This window comes from Nematolebias whitei, chromosome 20 (assembly GCF_014905685.2).
Source record: "Nematolebias whitei isolate Nwh7 chromosome 20, NemWhi1, whole genome shotgun sequence".
NCBI lineage: Eukaryota > Metazoa > Chordata > Actinopteri > Cyprinodontiformes > Rivulidae > Nematolebias > Nematolebias whitei.
In genome coordinates, this window is record NC_056517.1 from 27,875,263 (window position 1) to 27,886,603 (window position 11,341).

The following is an 11,341-nucleotide window of genomic DNA, read 5'->3' on the forward strand; positions in this document are numbered from 1 at the left end:
TATATATATATATATATATATATATATATATATATATATATATATAATTAATCAGATCAGAAAATTCACTAATGTGCAAAACGCAACACAAAACTGAAATTCATTTCATAGGAACAAAACTAAAAGCATGATAAAAAACAAAAACAATGAAGTAGACCATACATAAAACTAAATTGAAAAAAGTTTAATGATTGCAGTAACAACAAAACTGTAACCATGGAGTAAAATGGGAAAACTACAAAATAACAAAAACAATTTAAAAAATGAAAAATTGTAGAAAACAATCAAAAGAGCAAATCACACAAATAAAAAAAGAAGATTTCAAGATATTTTGTTTTGTTTTCTTAAATACCCATGTCCACGATAGCCATAAACATCATATATTCTTATCTTATATTCATATACATAAGTTTAAGATGTTGCTTTAAAATATTGTAACTCAAATGTGACATTGCCCTCTAATGGCTATTTTATACCACGTTTCTTTTTTTTCCACCAACAAAAAGCAAATCTCAAGCAAACATGATCTGCTTCCAGTACTGAGAATGAAGTAACCAAAGAATCCAACTCAGGAAACATAAACCATCTTGTGGTTTTTCTCTGCTATCATGTCGTTAATCTACCACCAACTCCCTCCAAGTCTACAACTTCCCAACATGCACCGTTTCCGAGCATTTTCAGGTCATGCAATAATTAGGGACAGGGCCAGACTGTGAAGTTAGTTGCTCCGTTGTTTGGTGTAGGAAGTAATTGTGCATGAATGAAAGTCAGACTCAAGATTTTTGATTTGCCTCCCTCAGGTGCTGACAATTCCAAATGCAAAGTGGCCATTGTGATGTGTAGGAGGAGCTCTGAGGATGTTGGCAGCAGGTCAGTACAGCAGTCCAGAGGTGACAGATGTTTGTTTCCTGTAAATCATATTTTCTTTTTACCATCTGGTGTTCTTATTCCAGTTATGTGCTGTTCTTGTCTGTAAAAGCTTGAAGACATTTTCTTCAATCAAATGTCTTCAGTCTGTCTATAGTAACTAAATTAACACCAATCTCACAACTGAACCTGATCCTTTTAATGTTGACACAAAAACTGACACTGATCCGTATTTCCCTCATCTGTACAAGCGTGTTGGAGATTATAAAAAACAAATTCAATAACAGACACACCCATGATATGTAATGCACTTTGTTCTTTATTCTGATACACACCCAACTTTCTTGGAAGAAAATCAAGTGTGCGTTCCCACCAGTATTATCAGCTTTAAAAAGTATCAAATTTACAGCACATAACGACCTTGACACGTTAGTCAAATTAAAGTACTACTTTTACGTCTTTTCCTTGTTCAAGAGTTGCCACAGCGAGTCATTCTCCTCCATCTCTTTTGTCCTCTGCATCCTCTGTCCTCACTCCAACTACCTCCATGTCTGATACATATTTCCCAGGATATCCTTGTAAAAGAGATTAATAATCTCAATGAATTTTTTTTCCTGGTAAAATAAAGGCTTAAAAATTTATTTTTTCCATGGCAGCCACATTTATAACATCCTTCTACCAATATAACCACTGTCTCTCCTCTGAACATGTCCATACCATCTCAGCCTGGTCGCTCTAACTTTATCTCCTAGTTGTTCCACTCTACTACTGACCCTAAGTACTTGAAGTCCTGCACCTTTGTGACCTCTGCTCCTTGTAGCCTCACTGTATCACCGGCCTCCCTCTCATTCACACACATGCACTCTGTCTTACTACGGTTGACTTTTACTCCACTTCTTTCAAGTGCATACCTCCACCTCTTTAAGTTCTCTTCCACCTGTTCCCTGTTCTCACCATAGATCATGTCATCTGCAAACATCATAGTCCATAGGGATACCTGTCTGACCGCATTTGTTAGTCGGTCCATCACCAGAGCAAACAAGAAGGGGCTCAGAGCTGATCCTTGATGCACTCCCACCTTGAAGCTATCTGTCACTCCTACAGCACATCTCATGATTGTCCTGCTGTCCTCATACATGTCCTGTACCAGTCTAACATACTTCTCTGCAACTTTAAATTTCCTCATGGAATACCACACCTCCCTCATTTGCACCCTGTCATATGTTTTCTAAATCTATAAAGACACAATGGAGTTCTTTCTGACCCTCTCTGTACTTCTCCATCAGTATACATCAAAGCAAAGATGGCATCTGTGATGTTCTTTATCAGCATGAAACCATACTGCTGCTCATACAAAATCACCTCTTGTCTTAGTCTAGCTTTCACAACTCTCCCTGATGTTCATTCATCATCATTCATTATCACTCATCATCTTCATTTTCTTTAGTTGTCACAATTCTGTAAATTACCTTCTTAAAATGGACATCACCACACACAGGTTAAAGTACTATAATCCCAAATACAATCAGAGCTTTAAATGTAATGTATTTGACCAGCACAGTACAATTATCGTACCCATGGGCACTCCAGGTGTTAAGCTCATGCGACAGATCAACGTGTTCGGACAAGATGGTGAGATTCTGTTTATTGTTTTGTCCACATACAGTAGGCTTTTCTTGATTGCAATAGTTTTTATTTACGCACATGAAGGTTGAGTTTAACTGGCTTGTTTTTTCTCCTTTCTAAGCTCAAATGCCCTCCATCGTGGCTATTTTGAGGTGCACACACTGACAATGTGCGTGTCCCAACATCCAACATTATTCTGGGTGAAAGCTCCATTTTTTCACGTCTTTACTATTATTTCTAAGACGTGATCTACACATTTAAGCCAAAAATATGGTTCATCTTCCTTTACAAAAACAAAACAAAAACAACAAGGAATAATTGTACAAATGAGAAGTATAATGTCCATGTTATTGTGTATTTTTTTCTTTCCCACCATTTTATTTTCTGTCTCAGGAGAATGCAGGGGGTTTGAGATTACTCAGAGGCATCTAGGACCAGACAGGCTGAACCACTGTATGAGAATCGTTGGTTTAGCAGTTTGCACTGGAGCTCCTGTGCCAGTGAGCCGTTTCCAGACAAACATTTGGAAAAAGACTGTACCAGCATTTGAGATAAGTAGACTTCTCCAACTTTAGATTCACCTCAGAGTCTAAAGTTGTATGATGCATTCAACTCTTTTGTGAGATTTTCAGACACAGCTCAACTAAACCTGCTGTCTTCTGTTTGAAGGAAGTTGTTGCTCACTGGATAGCAGATTGCCGTCTTATGATAGAGCAGACCCGCCTGCAGTGATGTTGCTTCCTGAAAACCATAAAGGACCTGTCAGATAACATTAAAAACTAAAAGCACACTGTTAAGCCCTGAGGGGGCTGTCTTACCTCTCTTTCCTTGTCGGAATGTCATCCTTCTCCTTTTCTTTCTTCAGCTCTTTTAACCACATTTCAGCTTTCTCATTTTTTGTTTTATTTTTCCCCTCTCAATTTTTCTCCCATTCTAATTTTCCCTTTACTTTTAGGCCACATTTCATAGAAGCTATTTTAGAAAAAAAAATTTTCATGAAAGATCAAAAAATTTAAAAAAAACTGGCGAAAATGGGTGTGCCTTATTTGTGTAGTCTACTAAAATGGTCTACTGGTCATAAATTCACATGGCCTGCAGGCTATTTAATTTCTGATTTTGAAATGTCATAGGTCGGTAATTTGTTGATAGTCCTCTAAACAAACCACTGTTTGGGAAGACGTGGAGGAGCTCGAAGGTTAATTAAACAAAAACTCACTGCCAGCCACAACAAAAGAGAAGATACCTTGTAGTTCTCCATCATGGCCATTTCTAAGGTCATCCGGCAGCTGAAAACAAAACTGAGCTAAGCATTTGTGACTGATGAGTAACAATGCGTCGCCTCTTCTATAGGCACTACTACGCACAAAATAAGTAAAAAATATTTAACCAAGTTCAGGTCTCCTAATTTCAGGTCTCTCTTGTAAATAAGTCTTCCTGACTCAATGAGACTAAGCTGTATAAGTAAAGTTGAATGAATAAAAGTTACCTGTGTGGGTCCGGCGTTCATTTTTGTTCTGTTCATAGCCTGAGCATCTTCCATCATGCTGCTGTTTACAACACAATTTGCTGGCCTTCTTAAATAGATAACGTTACTAATTGACATTTTATGTAGGCTATGTGAATGTTTTTGTACAGTGCCCTGAGATAACTTCTGTTGTGACTTGTGAACTTTATGCCAATTAATGATTCTCCATCTCTCGCAGCTTCAGTTCCTCCACCGTCGCAATTTCAGCAAAACGTGTGGTCAAAAAACAGAAACAAACTGTACTGTTATAAATTAAATGGAAAATGTACACGAGCGACGCTAAATCAGTACAGAAAATACACGACTTGCCTTGTTGACGCATATGATATCTATGTTTTGACGCATAGATATGTTGACGTGTTGTGTTGTGTGCGCTTCTAAAAATTATCCGTGTAGAAAACGAGTACAGTGCCTCAAAGGTTCCTTAAATCAATAAATATTTATATTTATATTCAGTGGTAGAAAATTTGATTTATCGGATGAAAAAAAATCGTAATTATCTTCCACATCTCAGTTTTAGATTTTCAATATACTCGGTACATTATTTGAGATTAAATTTGGAATTGTTTTGTCGAGGTGCCTGTCATAATGATCCGACCATAAACATACATATAACTAGACACCGCATGGCTAACAGTTAGCACTTCAACTGCGCCTGGGACTGCGGTAGCAGCGTCTGTGTATTTTATATCTATAGGTCTGACTACAAACAGAAAAAGTTGTCAGCTGCGTCGCGAATATCTTGCAATGATTAATCCAGAAGGAGTCCGGACTGAACTATGGAAGACCTGACAACACCTGTGCGACCACAGCACAAATTCAGTGCTGGTAATCTACAAAAATACCTGTCTGTGAAGTCGCGGGTGTCAAATAATGACACACTAACAGTCAGGCAGTACATGTAAGTAGCTAGCTGGCCTTTCCCCCCATTAATTATGCACCATACAATTTAGTGAAGCTAAACTTAAGCCACTATGTTATCTTACAGCCTTGGTCAGTCGAACCCAACCTTTCTCGTTGCGACCCCGTCAAACAGATATGTTCTCAGGAAGCGACCTCCGGGTAAGCTGCTGCCATGGGCTCACAAGGTAAGCTTTTACCACTAATGCATCTGCAGTGTTTACAACTTCATCATGAAGTTCATAGCAAACTTCAAACAACATGTTGCAGATGCAGATTTGTTTGTTTGTTATAGGTTTTGTCCAGCAGGGGGCAGAAATCCAGCAATGCATTACAGTACTACAGTCTGTCAGGACTTTTAATTTCCTATACAACATAAAGGAGCCTGCAGAATTAAAACCAATTATGCAAATTATTTTAGCAGTCTGGTTACATTTTTGACTCGCAGAATTTTTTCAAAGGTTAGAATCAAACAATTCAAATATGTTAATACTATATAAAGCTTTGTTATGCGTTATTATTATTTTTTTTGCTACACAAATCAAATGTGTCAAAACCAAGTGTGATGCGATAATCATTATGAAAGTTTAAAATGAGAATAAAAAGTTTACTTTGATTAAATTATTGTTTCATTTATTTATTTAAAGACAAACTTCCATGTGAACTCAACACGATTTATTTTTAGGCTTAGAAAGTTGTTACAAAACTGTCATATCTGTAAAATTATTTTTTGTTAACGATGCAAAAAGCTCAGGTTTTTAACTGATAGCATGATGGTCAATGGGCTGATCTTTGACCTACTGCTCTGCTATCAGCCTATCAGCTAATTTGATTATTACATCAGTTGTTTTGTATCAAAATAAAATAAAAAACCTTTGCTCTAAACTGACAGAATGCCTTTGCATTATTTTTATGTTTCACAAAACATTTCCCCAAGACGAACTCTCAAAACCAAATATGATTAGTTTCATTGTAGTTTGAGTTAGACCTTATAGTTTTCCAATATGTCTTTAGCATGGTCACATGTTTTTAGTGCTGTTTCAGACCCACCAGCTGTGATCTGGACCTTTGTGTGCAGGTGGACAGGGAGTATCAGGTGCAGAAGGCCCTGTTCTCTGCTGGTTTCCCCGTCCCTCAGCCCCTCTTGTTCTGCTCAGATGTTGAAGTAATAGGAACAGAGTTCTACTTGATGAATCATGTACAGGTAGGCTTGTGTATTTGAGACAAGAAGAGATGACCAATACATACTTATGTATTTGAAGATAATTCCTTTGCAGCACAATCATTTATTGTCCAATTAAAGATTGATTTTCTTTGAACACCAGTGTTGTTTATCTGGTTTCTTTGATCAGGGCCGTATATTCAGAGATCTTCATCTCCCTGAACTGCGTCCAGCAGAGAGGACTGCTGTGTATGTAGCTGCTGTGGAAGTGTTGGCAAAGCTGCATTCTCTGGACTTGGCATCACTAAAACTTGAAGGGTTTGGAAAAGGGCCTCAATACTGCAAGCGACAAGTTAGACAGCACATTTTACTCTATCGGTTAAAATGAAACAAAACTTAATGCAACGTATGAAATGTGGAAAGTTTATGTGCAAAAGTCAGAATTGTGGTTTCATCCTTGAAGGTGTCTACCTGGACAAAGCAGTACACGGCAACAGCCCACAGAGACATTCCTGCCATGAACGAGCTGTCTGATTGGTTGATGAACAATCTGCCTGAGAATGATAATGAGGTCGCGCTCGTCCATGGAGATTTCCGACTGGATAACTTGATATTCCACCCTACAGAGGTACAACTTCCAAGAGCATACTTCTTACCGCAGTGCTGCATTTTTATTCAGCAATTAATTCATGGTGTCTGATGTTTTAAAGGCTCGTGTAATTGCAGTGTTGGACTGGGAGTTGTCTACCACAGGAAACCCACTGGTAGATCTCGCCTACTTCCTCATGCCTCAATACTTGCCCACAAATTTCCACATAGCCAAAACAGTTGGCAGCTTACAGGGAATAGAAGGTATAATCAATTATTAATGAAAACCTTGAACAGAATTGCTAATATTGTACAAGGGAAAGTTGTGGATAGTAATTTCTCACTGTGCAGGTATTCCAGCTGCTGGTGATCTGATCTCCATTTACTGCAGATGTCGAGGAATCCCACCAACGTCTGTGCCACAACTGAACTTCTTCTTGGCTCTGTCTGTCTTTAAAATGGCTGCAATCGCTCAGGTTTTCATAAAGTTTATGCTTTAAATCAGTACTTCAGATGTTTTTAAGTAGGGTTCTGTGGAAAGGTTGTCTGTAATAAAGGACTCTTTGAGTTACCTCAGTTTGGAGAACAAGTTTCGTTCTTACTGAATTTGCGTGAACATCTACAAAGAAAATCTGTCAGACGGGTTTCAATCAGGGTTTAGAGCTCATCATAGCATGGAAATGACACTGATGAAAGTTTCTAATGATATTCTCATGGCCTCAGACAATGGACTTGTGTCTACACTGGTCCTGTTAGACCTCAGTGCTGCATTTGATACAGTTGATCACAATATTTTACTACAGAAACTTGAACATGATATTGGAATTGCAGTAACAGTTCTAAAATGGTTTAAATCACATTTATTGGGTAGATTCTAGTTTATAAATGTAAATAATGAATCTTCTTCATACACCAAAGTTAGTCATGGAGTTCCTCAGGGTTCAGTGCTTGGACCAATACTCTTTATATATTCTTCCATTAGGTAATGTTATTAAAACAGCATGGAATAAATTTTCATTGTTATGCTGATGATACACAGTTATATTTGTCCATGAAACCCAATGTATCCAATTGGTTGTTTAGACTACAAGCATGTCTTAAAGACTTCAAAACTTGGATGACCCTTAATTTTCTGCTTTTAAACTCAAACAAGAGGTTGTGGTTTTTGAACCTGAGCATCTTAGGAATAAATTTTGCAAACATTTCTACATTTTTTATTGTTTGTTTAGCTTTTTGTTTTTTGAATGTCCAGAGGACTAGACTTAACTTTTTTTTAAAGTTTATTAATTTGCTTTTTTAATGTATATAAATGTTTCTGTACAGTGTCCTGAGCCAACTTCCGTCGTGACTTGGCGCTATATAAAGAAATTGAATTGTATTGATAAGCTAGTTATGGATGTGAGCAGGGCCATGACCCTGAAGTGAACCTGTTGTTCAAAGAGCTATCTACAACAGGTAAGATATTAATTGTTCTTAATCTTTCCACAGAATCCTACTTCTAAAGAACTGAATGGTCACTGTCATATTTTGTAATATTACTTGATATTTCTAGCACTGTTTTAATGTGGTTACATTGGTGGTAGTTGGATGCAGAATATTAATTTTTGTGTTTTCTTAGGGGATCCATGCTCGTTTCCTGCAGGGAAATGCCAGTGCTCCCAATGCAAATGAGTTTGGTCAGAATGTGGAGCCTTTGGCTAAAATAGCGTTGCATCTTGCCAAAAGGTGAATTGTTGTTATTAATTGATTAATATGCACCAGTTCACAAATTTTATGTGAAATAAACTTCTATTGTTGTTTTTAACCACAAAACTAATTGAGTCCACCTACAGACTTGACCTTTGAGCTAGTAAGGGTTGGAATTTGGCATCCAGCTGTTGCTTCCAATATTTCCTGCCAGTTTTAAACATTTCAAATGTGATTTGTGCTCAGGCCCCTCACCGGTCCAACAAACGACGATCTGTTCCTTCAGACAGTTAAAGGCCGAGCTGTTCTCCAGCAGGTCAAAGACTTCATCCAACAATACATGTTTCCTGCTCAGCAGGTCAGTGCCAAGAACAGAAGAGATTTGTATGCTCTGATAGATGTTTATTTTGATCGTGACAAGATCTGACAGAGCAGTTCATTCATGCAATTGGGATTTGTTAATAAGAGTGAAGGAAATAAATGACTGTCTGAATTATGTTGCATGAAGGATCTTCACAGTTTGCTGAACATCACAGGGTTTTTACTGCCTTATTCTGTATATTAACTTCTATTTTCACTTTTTCTGTGATGATCGTGAGAGAAAAGTCGACCTGGAATTATCAGTGCAAAGTTTTCATTCTTGTTTGATCAGTGATGCAATGTTTTTTTCATCAGGAAGTTGCAGAATACTACACTAAATATGCTCAGTCTCCACAGAGATGGACCACCCCCCAAATCATAGAGGACCTAAAGGTATACAGAACCATTGTTGTTTCATTGAATACCTTTTTGAACGCTGTGAAACTAAAAAACTTTTTTCCTAAAACATATAACTAAAAGAACAATATTAAAGTGCAGTTGCATGTGTTAAGTCTTGAGAACGCCTCCATATTTTTTGTTTTTCAAACCAGACTAACTTGTGCATCTCCTCCATGACTCACCACAAGATTTTCATTATTGATTTAAAAGGCAAACTGTTTAACAGCTACAGCAAAATTACTGTTTTTTTGTGTGTGTTTATTATAATTTATGAAGCTCAGTGCCACTAATATCTGTTTGGCAGAGGTGATTCGTACTTTTCTTTTACCTGTGCAGGTGAAAGCCAGGATGGCGGGGCTGTGGAACCTGTTCCTGCCTGCGATCAGTGGACTCACTCAGGTGGATTACGCCTACATTGCAGAAGAAACTGGACGCTGCCTATTTAGTGCTGAAATCTTTAACTGCAGTGCTCCAGGTAAAATATCCACAAATAGTGTCAGATTTTAGGAGAAGCTGGAAATTAAACAAGACCTTCTAAGAGTTATCTATTCTGCCTTTTATATAAAAAAAATGACAAATACTGTTTTTTACAGACACAGGGAACATGGAGATCCTCCACATGTTTGGCACAGAGGAACAGAAGAAAACGTGGTTGGAGCCTCTACTGAGAGGAGAGATCCGTTCATGTTTCTGCATGACAGGTATTATTATAGCCACGCCACAAGAGAAGAACAAACAAAACAAACTTCTCTAGCTTTAGAAGAGGAGCACATACAGTAGATCTATAATCAATTGCTTTGAGAGATACTTTTAAGTAGTGTTGTAGTACTCGAGACTGGTCTTGGTCTCAAGACCACTTTTTGATGGTCTCGGTCTTGTCTCGGATTCGTCTGCATTTGGTCTCGGACATTGAGGACTCTGGATTTTATTTCAAGACCAGTCAAGACCACAACTGTGGAAATATCACTAAATTGCCAGAATATTGTCCAGTTTATTTGTTAACTTCTTTGTTTTTATTGGATGCAAAACATACTGGTTCAAATCCAAGCGATAATGTGACTCATTGCTAAATTATTTTTTGTTACCGCTGTCACGCCCACCCCTTTTCACTCGCACGTGTCACTCCCAGTGTGGCCAGATTGAGAGGTTTACTGCCATGTGGGTGGTTTTCATTCTGATTTTGCTGGGAACTCTGGGAAGAGTTTTGTTGGATTGTTGCATTTTGCCACATATTGTTAAATTACCTTGGCTTGTACTGATGTGTGCTCATGTTCAAACAGTAAATATACTGTAACAATATATTGACTGGGTGGATTTTTGTGTGATGTGGCGGTTGTTAACAGATTTTTGGGCTGGAAAACCTCGACTTCTATTTCATATAGGCTTCGCCCTTTAAGGCTGTCGCTGATGGTTTATCCCGTTATGCAGAGCATAAGCACTGAAAAAAATTAGTCCACGCCCACCTGCTGTGTGGGCCCACCCGGTCCGTATAAATTACGTTAAGAGCGGGAAATCGGCTCCCATTTTTTCTTCAGCGAGCTAATATAGCACTGTCAGAAGAACAAAGAAGATAAATTGTGTAAATGACCAACCTTTGCGAAAGATGCTTGGCCCGGCAGTCGACCTCCGGTCGTCCGGTGAGTTCTCCTCCCCGAGGAGAAGATGACAGCAGTCTTATTCCAAGGTAAGCGTCGTGGAACATTTCCCAGTGACAGGTCACTACACGCTGGACAACGCCATCTTGTGGTTTTCCTCTTATCGCCGACCCTCGGGGCGAACCGGATGGTTCCTCCGGGGCAAGGCGTGCTCAGCTGCAGCCCCGCTGCTCTTTCCCTCCTGGGGAGCGTAGTGTAGGTGGAGGGGGGCTGAGTGAATGCTCACCCCATCCCACCTCGTTTCGCATCGGCGATCACACCGCTCCCGGCCGACGGCGCCCTCAGGGGTTGCCCGGCGGAACCCAGGAGGAGGCTGACATGAAGGGACCCCTTTTTTCTACGTCCCTCGCCTTTTCCCGCCAGTTCGGATGATCGGCGGAAAGGTTATTTTTCACTGGGCTCCACTCTGGCTCACCGTCTTGATCCATACGGCCTCGCGTTCCAACAGGACGTTCCACGGGCGAGGCCGCAGACGGTTCTTTCCTGGTAGATTAGAGGAGTCGGTCCCCAGTCCGCTCCCATCACCAGAGTTGAGGGATTCACCGAGCGGGGCTATTCCTCGGTAACCCCCCC

At 39.2% G+C, this 11,341-nt stretch overlaps 1 protein-coding gene across 1 annotated transcript in view; it reads right to left on the reverse strand.

The window, feature by feature from the left end:
* The window catches only part of LOC119426522 (sodium/hydrogen exchanger 9-like), a 137,415-nt gene that overhangs the window by 87,872 nt on the left and 38,202 nt on the right, over positions 1-11,341 (reverse strand). The window lies entirely within an intron of this gene.